Source organism: Delphinus delphis, chromosome 18, assembly GCF_949987515.2.
Source record: "Delphinus delphis chromosome 18, mDelDel1.2, whole genome shotgun sequence".
NCBI classification, from domain to species: Eukaryota; Metazoa; Chordata; class Mammalia; order Artiodactyla; family Delphinidae; genus Delphinus; species Delphinus delphis.
The window spans coordinates 15,789,347-15,802,575 of NC_082700.1; positions in this window are offsets into that span (position 1 = coordinate 15,789,347).

Genomic DNA, 13,229 nt, shown 5'->3' on the forward strand with positions numbered 1-13,229 from the left:
AGGGCAGGGGGTGGGATGTGAGCCCGGGCCATCTGGCTCTAGGTGGCGAGTGGTCCTACTCTCCTCTGGGTGGTCCTTAGGAATGTTCTGGCCCCAGCCGTCTCTCTCAGCCTTGCTCCGAGGTAGGAAGCTTGCGTGACAGGGGCCTCTGTGTCACTGAACACCTGGATTACACGTGTGGCCAGGTGGCACCATCTGTCACAAGCTCCCAGAGCAGTGAAGGGTTTTCCGGGATGCCGATCACTTTATCGTTGTGATAACAAGCTCGAGCCCAGGAGCAGAGACGGGATTTCTCAGCTTCCTGCTTGTCTGTCACGTATCAGCAGGACATTTTTTCCTCGACCCCCATTGTAAACTGGGAATTAAAACAGATGTGGCTATATTAATTGACACTCTCCCTTTAGTCAGCCACATTGCCGGCAGTGCTGTGTTCCCCGTGATCAACAGATCACCCCGCTGCGGAACTTGCCAGGACCAGTTGCAGAATGAAAAGGCAGAAAACCTTGTTCAAAAAGCAGGAAAAAAGCCCTGTTCAAGGTACTGAAAGAGAAAGCTTTTCCTTTCTTCCACAGTCTCTTTTGATCTGTCATGGTATTTTTCGTTTGCCTTTTAATGACATTTTAAGTAAAGAAAAAGAAAACTTGTTAATTAACAATCTAAAATTATTAGCATAAAGTTTACCATTCACCTTAATATTATATAATGACATTTTTTTGCGGGGGGGTCAGCCATGGAGCTTGTGTGATCTTAGCTCCCGGACCAGGGATTGAACCCAGGGCCCCAGGAGCGACAGCACCAAGTCCTAACCACTGGACCACCAGGGAATTCCCTATAACGACAGTTTTAAATGCAACTATAAGAGCATTTAACCCAGATGTAGAATCACCAAAAATCACACGATTTGTGTTTCGTAGCTCTTACATGCATGTGTATTTGGCTTTTACCAGAACAGTGGCAATAATACACAAAAGTAATGCAGCTCTTTTCATTTCACTTCTTGATACACGTGCTTTCTACCAACACCCTTTACCTTCTGCTTACTGATGAGTAAGGAAGGGCTGAACAGAAACAGATCTAGGGATTGCCCTATCTTTCCCTTCCTTCTGTGTCATCACTTTGGGATGAGTGGTTGGCTGATTCAGGGAATTCTCCTGTATAAGAAAGGATGTGATAGGGCTTCTTGGTCATTTGTGTTACTTAGAACACCCCTGCCTTCTGTCTGCGTTTGAAGCAAGTTCTGGTTCAAATGAAAAAGGTGGCCTCTCAGGGTTGTCGGTGCCCCTGCTCACTCAGTTGAAGACGTGACACACTTACTTTATATTCATTTTGAGTCTTACTGAACGTCCACACCCGTGGGCCCAGCAGAACTGGAGAACACAGCCAGGAGAGGCAGCCACACTCAGCACATGTATCTGCTCACACCTGTGCTCCATTGTCCCATCAGACTTCACTTACAAAGTACAGATTCAAAGAAAAATTCATTGAGAAATTCAAGACCGCAACAGAAGAGCAGTAAACCAAGTGCAAGGTCCTCCTCAGCACAGGACCCCATGTGACTGCCCAGGTCGTGTGCCCAGGAAGCCGGCTCTGATGATCAATAAATATTATAGCTAATTCAGAGGAGGGTGGTTTGAGGGGAGGAGTGAAAACTGGGGCAAATCAGTCTGCATGCCTGCCCTTTTTTTTGGCATTTCCTGGAAGTAAAGGTCAAGATTGGCATGAAGGGCAACTTAAGGGGGCTTCTTGAAGAAGAGGGATGACCCCTGCCATGTCCATCTCTGCTTGGAGAATTAGTGTCAGAGCTTGGATTTAGTGGTGTGGCTGTGAGGTTCCTAGCTGCAGACACTTGCAGCCTCCAGAGGTGACTGAGACTCACAAATAGATCTGAGATGTTTGACAATCTGAAACTGGAATGGACCTAGTAGATTAAATTAATTAAAGTGGGTTTAGGACTTCCCTGGTGGTGCAGTGGTTAAGAAGCCTCCTGCCAATGCAGGGGACATGGGTTCTATCCCTGGTCTGGGAAGATCCCGCATGCCGCAGAGCAGCTAAGCCCATGCGCCACAACTGCTGAGCCCGTGTGCTACAACTACTGAGCCTGTGCTCTAGAGCCCGCGAGCCACAACTACTGAGCCCATGTGCCACAACCACTGAAGCCCTTGCGTGCTCTAGGGCCCGTGCTCCGCAGCAAGAGAAGCCACAGCAATGAGAAGCCTGCACACCACAGCGAAGAGTAGCCCTCGCTCGCCGCAACTAGAGGAAGCCCACGTGCAGCAACGAAGACCCAATGCACCCAAAAATAAATTAAAAAAATAAAAATAGGGGCTTCCCTGGTGGCCCAGTGGTTAAGAATCAGCCTGCCAGTTCAGGAGACACGGGTTCAAGCTCTGGTCCGGGAAGATCCCACATGCCGCGGAGCAACTAAGCCCGTGCACCACAACTACTGAACCTGCACTCTAGAGCCCGTGAGCCACAACTACTGAGCCCATGTGCCACAACTACTGAAGCCCACACGCCTAGACTCTGTGCTCCCAACAAGAGAAGCCACCACAGTGAGAAGCCCGTGCACCGCAAGGAAGAGTAGCTGCCACTCGCCACAACCAGAGAAAAGCCCACATGCAGCAACGAAGACCCAATGCAGCCAAAAGTAAAATTAAATTAAAATTAACTTAAAAAAAAATAAAGTGGGTTCAGTGTAAGTAATAGAAAACCCAACTCAAAGTGGCACAGATAATAAAGGGATTTATTGGTTCATGTCAATGGAACGTCCAGGGGTAGTTCGGCTTCATGGGTGGTGTGATTCAGTGGGTGACGGATGCCACTGAAGTCCTAGTTACTTTTTGCCTCTCCACTTTGCCTTCCACGTGTCAGTCTCGTCCTCAGGCTGGTTTCCCTTCTCGGTGTCAAGATGGTGGCCAGCAGCCCCCAGAGCACCTTGCTTTCTCACCAGTGCCCAGGGAGGGAGAGAAGCCTTGTTCTTGGAACTTCTGTCAGAAGAGTGAGAAAGCTTTTTTACCTTTCTCTCAGTCAACCTCCCCTTGAGTATCCTTGGCCCAGAACGAGCCAAGAGCCCATCCACCAACCAGAAACATATCCAGTGAGTGCAACTCTGCCAGTAACTTAGGGCTAAGCCTCATGTCCTTCTCAAAAGCCCAGGGGGAGTCAGCTTGTACCAGAGCACATGAACTGCATAGGAGAGTGGGGAGCTGGGGAGGTGGGGAGACCAGAACAAAATGGGGTGATTACCTGGAGAGGACGGACTGGAAGCTCAGGAGGCTACCATGCCATCTACCTCAGAGACCCTCTCTCTGCTCTCAGGGCTGGCGCCTGACCTAGCAGAAAACATAAATGTGTGATGCTGTCTAAACGTGGGAACAGGAGTGCCGTCCTACCCAAAAGATATTCAAATTCATAATTAAAAAAATTGCTGACCAAGCAAAACCTATATCTGCAGGCCATTTAACAGACAAGGAAACCAAGAACCAACAAGGGGAAGTAATTGCCTAAAATCATAATGGTTGCTGTATAGTGAGTTTGTGTGTGCATCTGCTAACGCACGTTACAGAAGAGAATGATGAGGCTTCAGGGAGGCCAGCTAATTCTAATTTGCTCAAAGCCACACAGCTAATGAGGGACAGAGGTGGGATTTGGACACAGATCTATCTAACTTGCGTGCCTCTGTCCTTTCCCAGTGCCAGAGGGTGAATTGGTTGCATGAATAGGAAGAACAACCCCAAGCCAGTTCAGAGCTCTGTTCCACTGTGTATCAGTAAGAAGTTGTAGGAGACCGTCTAATATATACTACGGGATATATAATCCATAAATAAATGGAAGGGAAAAAGACTTTGTGAAGCAGATTCCTTAAGTGATAAAGCAAGTTGTCAGTGAACCTTATGCACGGTAGGGAAGAGCCATCTGCAGTGGGTACAGGCTCCCAGGAAGCACAGGGTAGATGCCGCCTGGCTCCGTGAACGCCGGTGGCTTCTGGCATCCTGGCACTGGCAGAGCAGCAGCTTATGAACTCCTTTTCTAGAAGCTGTCAGTCTTTGGAGAGGTCGTGCAGGAAATCTGGGCCTTCGAATTGGCAGCCTGATCAGAAGAGACATTCAGCTATCTCAGAGATGCAAGTCCTGGCGTGCACGCCCTGCCTCTCCTGCGGAAGCCCCAGGCAAGCGGTGACCTCCTCCCCCGTCTGCTGCCTTGAGAGAAGGGCAGATTTCACGGAAGGTGTAAGTAAAGTGCAGCGGAAAGGAAATGAGAGTCTCTGTGTTCTGACCCGGCTCTCGCTCCTTCCCTTACAGCCTGCTTCCTGTTTCTGCTCTGCACTTCCATGGCTCTCCCGCTGTCCGTGGCCTTCCCGGGCGAGCTGGCCTCTCAGCTGCTGGATGCCCCAGGCCAGCCATGTCCGGCCAGGACGATAGTACTCCATCATTAAACATAAAGTGTGCGATGGGACTTCCCTGGCGGTCCTCTGGTAGGGACTCGGCGCGTTCACTGCGGTGGCCCTGGTTCAGTCCCTGATCGGGGAACTCAGATCCCGCGAGCCTTGGGGTGTGGCCAGAAAAAGACACAAACAAAAGCAAAATGTGCACTAGGAAGAGCTGGCCAGGCTGATGATTTGTAGACACACGTGAGTCACACAGAAGTACTTGCTGAATGTTTTAAAAAGACGGAGTTCTGGGACCTGCCCTGGGGAATACTGCTGCAGTATGTCTGCGGTGAGGACACATCTGCTTTTAAAACTCTGTCCCTAGATGATTGTGGTACCTCTTGCCCAGTTTGGTCCTTGGGAAAAGGGTCCTTTTCCCAAGGACCCTTCCCAGTTCCTATGCTCCCACGTGGATCAATATGAAAAACGAATGTCAGGCTGTGGTCATTGTCGGCACTCTGTACATTCTTTTGCTGAATGAATGAGTAAATATTTCCATTAGTCACATATATTAAATGATCTCAATTATCCAGAAGTATGAAGTTTGAGGAAAGGTTGAGGAGGTGGGAAACTCCTTGAGTAGCCAAAAATCATTTTCATGTCAGTGAAATTAAACTCACAGCCTTGAATGTTGCTGATGGGAGCCTCTGAGCTCTGCACGTGGAATCTAGCTACGCCTGTTTACAGAGAGGTCTAGCAAGCATGGTGCTCTAGGCTCCGAGTTCATAGCATATTGGAGCAGAAATTAAAAGGCCATCGGAAGGAAAAGAAAAAGACATAGGAATTGTTGCAAACAAAAAGCACCAGGTATTCAAATAGCTTAATGGGGATGGTGTTTCCTTTTGGGGTGATGAAAATGTTTTGGAACTAGATACAGGTGATCGTTACACATCATTGTGAATACGTTAAATGCCACTGAATTGTTCCCTTTAAAATGGTTCTTCGTTTTTTTTTTACATCTTTATTGGAGTATAATTGCTTTACAATGTTGTGTTAGTTTCTGCTGTACAATAAAGTGAGTCAGCTATATGTATACATAAATCCCCATATCCCCTCCCTCTTGAGCCACCCTCCCACCCTCCCTATCTCACACACCTAGGTCATCACAAAGCAGTGAGCTGATCTCCCTGTGCTATGCAGCAGCTTCCCACTAGCTAGCTATTTTACATTTGGTAGTGTATATATGTCAGTGGTACTCTCTCACTTCGTCCCAGCTTCCCCTTCCCCCTCTGTGTTCTCAAGTCCGTTCTCTATGTCTGCGTCTTTATTCCTGCTCTGCCGCTAGGTTCATCATTACCTAAAATGGTTCATTTTGTGTTATGTGAATTTCACCTCGATTTTTAAAAAAATCGACAATACTAAACCCAAAAATGAATATAAAAACAGTACTCTTAGGTTTGTAACAAGTGAAAGCTGACAGCTTGATAGGAAATAAAAGAACAAAATAAAATTCTCAAGTTTGCACAGAATTCGTATAGCCAAGTAGTCTGGGGCGATCTAGTGTCAGGGCAAACAATTCAGCCGGTTCAGCAGGCCCTGAAGCTGTCATCATTATAGGGCAATTTGAAAGTGAACATTTATTATACGGCTCCCCTTTATCAAGAAGAGTTACAAGGTGTCAGGTATACTCTGCTTAAGAGTTCCCCGTAAGAAAATGTCCTATGTAAAAATTTATTGGTAAAAGATAGATTTTTTTTTTATTGAGTAAAAAGTAAGCTTTTTGAACCTGTGATTCAGTTATCTGAATAATGAACTTAACCGAAACAATTCACTCGCTAACATGGCTGCATAAATGAGGCAAGATCCCACAAGGCCAATTCCCATAGCAGTATATTAAAATCGCTACATCCGCTGCCTGCAGTGGGTATCAAGGAATTACCGCTAAATTGTTAATAGAGTGTCCATTTACGGTGATGAACAAGTTTTGGAAATAAATAGTGGTGATGGTTGCACATGTTTGTGAATGTAATTCGTGCTACTGAATTGTACACTTAACATGGTTAAAATGGCAAAAATTTTTGTTATATATACTTTATCACAATAAACATATTTAAAAATAATTTTTAAACTTCCATAATATTCCCCCCCCCCAAATCACTACATCTGGTAGTTTTACCAACTGTATTGGGGAGAATTCTAAAGCCTGAAGAGGGTAACTGTGGTACTGCAGGTCAGTCAGAAAGAAAATCTAGAGGTCCCAGGCAGTGCACGAAGCACACCAGGGAAAGATGCTTTTATTACATTTATTAGGGTCCTTTTGAGCCATCTGTGTGCTGATTGGCTCTGCTGCGATCAGCAGCTGTTTTTATTCATTAGCAATGAGCAGGTGTGTAAGTCATTACTCATGTTCATTTCACAGCTGGACTTTGAATGGAAAAGCAGCTCCTACCCAACAACTCTGGCATCAAGTACTGATATTTAAAGGTCTTTGAGCGAAAAGGTTTTCTTGAGGCTTGGAAAGTACTTCCATCTAATAATGGCTTCAGCGAACATCAGAGATCTCTATAGAGGCAGGCCTCTGTAGGCTGATGATTGGATCAATGTGTGTATTTGATTTTACTCTGATTTCACCCTGAATTTGTAGGTCTCTCTATACCTAGAAATGTTTATTCATTTCAATGGAATACGGTATAGTCATAGAAAAATGCTTTACTTCCTCTGTTTAAGTACCAAGGCCTTCGTGGGAAATAAAATGTCAACTCAAAGCTAAAACTTTCAATGCCATTTAATCAGAAATTTTTTTTTTTTTTTTTTACCACGGCTGTTTTGCTTTTTCATTTTGGAAAAATCGTTTAATCCAAGAATCATACTTCCACTCATTTCATAGGGATTGTCACATGGACCAACCAAATGTAAGAAAGCCAAGTTTCAGGACTTCCCTGGTGGCGCAGTGGTTAAGAATCCACCTGCCAATGCAGGAGACACAGGTTCGAGCCCTGGTCCGGGAAGATCCCACATGCCGCGGAGCAACTAACCCCGTGCACCACAACTACTGAGCCTGTGCTCTAGAGCCCACGAGCCATAACTACTGAGCCCGCGTGCTACAACTGCTGAAGCCCACGCGCCTAGACCCTGTGCTCCACAACAAGAGAAGCCACCGCAATGAGAAGCCCGTGCACCGCAACGAAGACCCAACACAGCCAAAAAAAAAAAAAAAAAGTGCATGATATATGGTTTTAAATAAAACATTGAAGTGCCATTTTAAGTACTTTATTGACATTATATCACACAGTACTTTACAGGTGGCCTAACTTATGAAAATTAAACATGTAAATATTTTATTCTCCAAAATATGGATAAAAAGTCAGAGTGCTTTTTTTTTAACATCTTTATTGGAGTATAATTGCTTTACAATGTTGTGTTAGTTTCTGCTGTATAACAAAGTGAACCAGCTATACGTATACATATATCTCCATATCCCCTCCCTCTTGCGTCTCCCTCCCACCCTCCCTATCCCACCCCTCTAGGTGGACACAAAGCACCGAGCTTATCTCCCTGTGCTATGCGGCTGCTTCCCACTAGCTATCTGTTTTACATTCGGTAGTGTATATATGTCAGTGCTACTCTCTCACTTCCTCCCAGCTTACCCTTCCACCTCCCTATGTCCTCAAGTCCATTCTCCACGTCTGCGTCTTTATTCCAATCCTGCCCCTAGGTTCTTCAGAACCATTTTTTCTTTTTTAGATTCCATATATATGTGTTAGCATATGGTATTTGTTTTTCTCTTTCTGATTTACTTCACTCTGTATGACAGACTCTAGGTCCATCCACCTCACTACAAATAACTCAATTTCATTTCTTTTTATGGCTGAGTAATACTCGATTGTACATAGGTGCCACATCTTCTTTATCCATTCATGTCAGTGGACACTTGGGTTGCTTCCATGTCCTGGCTCTTATAAATAGTGCTGCAATGAACATTTTGGTACATGACTCTTTTTGAATTATGGTTTTTTCAGGGTATATGCCCAGTCGTGGGATTGCTGGGTCATATGGTAGTTCTATTTGTAGTTTTTTAAGGAACCTCCATACTGTTCTCCATAGTGGCTGTATCAATTTACATTCCCACCAACAGTGAAAGAGGGTTCCCTTTTCTCCACACCCTCTCCAGCATTTATTGTTTGTAGATTTTTTGATAATGGCCATCCTGACTGGTGGGAGGTGATACCTCACTGTAGTTTTGATTTGCATTTCTCTAATGATTAATGATGTTGAGCATCCTTTCATGTGTTTGTTGGCAGTCTGTATATCTTCTTTGGAGAAATGTCTATTTAGGTCTTCTGCCCATTTTTGGATTGGGTTGTTTTTTTGTTATTGAGCTGCATGAGCTGCTTGTATATTTTGGAGATTAATCCTTTGTCAGTTGCTTTGCTTGCAAATATTTTCTCCCATTCTGAGGGTCGTCTTTTTGTCTTGTTTATGGTCTCCTTTGCCGTGCAAAAGCCTTTAAGTTTCATTCGGTCCCATTTGTTTATTTTTGTTTTTATTTCCTTTTCTCTAGGAGGTGGGTAAAAAAGGATCTTGCTGTGATTTATGTAATAGAATGTTCAGCCTATGTTTTCCTCTAAGAGTTTTATAGTGTCTGGCTTTACATTTACGTCTTTAATCCATTTTGAGTTTTTTTTTTTTTTTTTTTTTTTTTTTTTTGCTGTATGTGGGCCTCTCACTGTTGTGGCCTCTCCTGTTGCGGAGCACAGGCTCCGAACGCGCAGGCTCAGCGGCCATGGCTCACGGGCCCAGCCGCTCCACGGCATGTGGGATCTTCCCAGACCGGGGCACGAACCCACGTCCCCTGCATCAGCAGGTGGACTCTCAACCACTGTGCCACCAGGGAAGCCCCTTCTCTAAATGTTAGATAGATTTTGCCTGTGAAGCCATTTGGTCCTGGGCTTTTGTTTTTTGGAAGATTTTTAATCACAGTTTCAATTTCAGTGCTTGTGATTGGTCTGTTTATACTTTCTATTTCTTCCTGGTTCAGTCTTGGAAGGTTGTGCTTTTCTAAGAATTTGTTCATTTCTTCCAGGTTGTCCATTTTATTGGCATATTGTTGCTTGTAGTAATCTGTCATGATCCTTTGTATTTCTGCAGTGTCAGTTGTTACTTCTCCTTTTTCATTTCTACTTCTGTTGATGTGAGTCTTCTCCCTTTCTTTTTGATGAGTCTAGCTAATGGTTTATCAATTTTGTTTATCTTCTCAAAGAACCAGCTTTTAGTTTTATTGATCTTTGCTATTGTTTCCTTCATTTCTTTTTCATTTATTTCTGATCTGATCTTTATGATTTCTTTCCTTCTGCTAGCTTTGGGGTTTTTTGTTGTTGTTGTTCTTCTTTCTGTAAATGCTTTAGGTGTGAGGTTAGGTTGTTTATTTGAGATTTTTCTTGTTTCTTGAGGTAAGATTGTATTGCTATAAACTTCCCTCTTAGAACTGCTTTTGCTGCATTCCATAGGTTTTGGATTGTCATGTTTTCATTGTCATTTGTTTCTAGGTATTTTTTGATTTCCTTTTAGATTTCTTCAGTGATCTCTTGGTTATTCAGTAGCATATTGTTTAGCCTTCATGTGTTTGTATTTTTTACAGGTTTTTTTCCTGTAATTGATATCTAGTCTCATAACATTGTGGTTGGAAAAGGTACTTGATACAATTTCAGTTTTCTTAAATTTACCAAGGCTTGATTTGTGACCCAAGATATGGTCTATTCTGGAGAACGTTCCATGAGCAGTTGAGAAGAAAATGTATTCTGTTGTTTTTGGATGGCATGTCCATAAATATCAATTAAATCCATCTTGTTTAAAATGTGTCATTTAAAGCTTGTGTTTCCTTATTTATTTTCATTTTGGATGATCTGTCCATTGGTGAAAGTGGGATGTTAAAGTCCCCTACTATGATTGTGTTACTGTCAATTTCCCCTTTTATGGCTGTTAACATTTGCCTTATGTATTGAGGTACTCCGTTTGCCTTATGTATTGGGTGCATAAATATTTACAATTGTTATCTTTTTATTGGATTGATCCCTTGATCATTATGTAGTGTCCTTCTTTGTCTCTTGTAATAGTCTTTATTTTAAAGTCTATTTCGTCTGATATGAGACTTGCTACTCTGGCTTTCTTTTGATTTCCATTTGCAAGGAATATATTTTTCCATCCCCTCACTTTCAGTCTGTATGTGTCCTTAGGTCTGAAGTGGGTCTCTTGTAGACAGCATATATATGGGTCCTGTTTTTGTATCCACTCAGCCAGTCTATATCTTTTGGTTGGAGCATTTAATCCATTTACATTTAAGGTAATTATTGATATGTATGTTCCTGTTACCATTTTCTTAATTGTTTTGGATTTGTTTTTGTAGGATTTTTCCTTCTCTGTGTTTCCTGCCTAGAGAAGTTCCTTTAGCATTTGTTGTAAAGGTGGTTTGGTGGTGCTGAATTCTCTTAACTTTTGCTTGTCTGTAAAGGTTTTAATTTCTCCGTTGAATCTGAATGAGGTCCTTGCTGGGTAGAGTAATCTTGGTGGTAGGTTTTTCCCTTTCATCACTTTAAATATGTCCTGCCACTCTCTTCTGGCTTGTGGAGTTTCTGCTGAAAGATCAGTTGTTAACCTTATGGGGAGTCCCTTGTATGTTATTTGTTGCTTTTCCCTTGCTGCTTTTAATATTTTTTCTTTGTATTTAATTTTTGATAGTTTGATTAATATGTCTTGACATGTTTCTCCTTGGATTTATCCTGTATGGGACTCTTTGTGCTTCCTGGACTTGATTGACTATTTCCTTTCCCATGTTAGGGAAGTTTTCAACAATAATCTCTTCAAATATTTTCTCAGACACTTTCTTTTTCTCTTCTTCTTCTGGGACTGCTATAATTTGAATGTTGGTGCATTTAATGTTGTCCCAGAGGTCTCTGAGACTGTCCTCAGTTCTTTGCATTCTTTTTTCTTTATTCTGCTCTGCAGTAGTTATTTCCACTATTTTATCTTCCAGGTCACTTATCCGTTGTTCTGCCTCAGTTATTCTGCTATTGATTCCTTCTAGAGAATTTTTAATTTCATTTACTGAGCTGTTCATCATTATTTGTTTGTTCTTTAGTTCTTCTAGGTCCTTGTTAAACGTTTCTTGTATTTTCTCCATTCTATTTCCAAGATTTTGGATCATCTTTACTCTCATTACTCTGAATTCTTTTTCAGGTAGACTGCCTATTTCCTCTTCATTTGTTTGGTCTGGTGGGTTTTTACCTTGCTCCTTCATTTGTTGTGTGTTTCTCTGTCTTCTCATTTTGTTTAACTTACTGTGTTTGGGGGTCTCCTTTTCACAGGCTGCAGGTTCGTAGTTCCCGTTGTTTTTGGTGTCTGCCCCCAGTTGCTAAGGTTGGTTCAGTGGCTTCTGTAGGCCTCCTGGTGGAGGGGACTGGTGCCTGTGTTCTGGTGGGTTGGGCTGGATCTTGTCTTTCTGGTGGGCAGGGCTATGTCTGGTGGTGTGTTTTGGGGTGTCTGTGACCTTATTATGATTTTAGGCAGCCTTTCTGCTAATGGGTGGGGTTGTGTTCCTGTCTTGCTAGTTGTTTGGCATGGGGTGGTTGGGTGGAGCTGGGTCTTAGCGTTGAGATGGAGATCTCTGGGAGAGCTCTTGCTGATTGATATTACATGGAGCTGGGAGGTCTCTGGTAGTCCAATATCCTGAACTTGGCTCTCCCACCTCAGAGGCTCAGGCCTGACAGCCAGACCAGAGTACTGAGACCCTGTCAGCCACATGGCTCAGAAGAAAAGGGAGAAAAAAAAGAAAGAGAAAAAAATTATTAAAATTTAAAAAATTAAAAAATAATTATAATTTTTTAAAAAGAGAGCAACCATACCATTAAACAAATCCACCAATGATAACAAGCACTAAAAACTATACTAAGATAAACATAAAAATCAGAAACAAATCAGTCACAGATAGCAAACCCCAAGTCTACAGTTGCTCCCAAAGTCCACCTCCTCAATTTGGGACGATTCGTTGTCTATTCACGTATTCCACAGATGCAGGTACATCGAGTTGACTGTGGAGATTTCATCCGCTGCTCCTGAGGCTGCTGGGAGAGATTTCCCTTTCTCTTCTTTGTTCGCACAGCTCCTGGGGTTCAGCTTTTGTTTTGGCCCCGCCTCTGCATGTAGGTCGCTGGGCGTCTGTTCTCGCCCAGACAGTACGGGGTTAAAGGAGCAGCTGATTCAGGGGCTCTGGCTCACTCAGGCCTGGGGGAGGGAGGGGTACAGATGCGGGGCGAGCCTGCGGCAACAGAGGCCAGCATGACATTGCAACAGCCTGAGGCGCACTGTGTGTTCTTCTGGGGAAATTGTCCCTAGATCACGGGACCCTGGCAGTGGCGGGCTGCACAGGGTCCCAGGGTGGGTGTGGATGGTGACCTGTGCTTGTGCAGGATTGGTGGTGGCTGCAGCCGCAGCATTAGCGTTTCATGCCCGTCTCTGGGGTCCAAGCTGATAGCCGTGGCTCGCACCCATCTCCGGAGCGTGGTTAGGTGGTGCTCTGCGTTCTGTGGGCAGACAGAGGAGGAATCCCCTCTCCTCGTGCACCCCAAAACAATGGTCTCTTGCGTCTTCGGCAGCCCCAGACATTTTCCCGGACTCCCTCCCAGCTAGCTGTGGCGCACTAGTCCCCTTCAGGCTGTGTTCCTGCAGCCAACCCCAGTCCCCTCCCTGGAATCTGACCTCTGAAGCCCGAGCCTCAGCTCCCAGCCCCCGCCCACCCCAGCGGGTGAGCAGACAATCCTCTTGGGCTGGTGAGTGCCGGTCGGCAGCGATCCTCTGTGTGGGAATC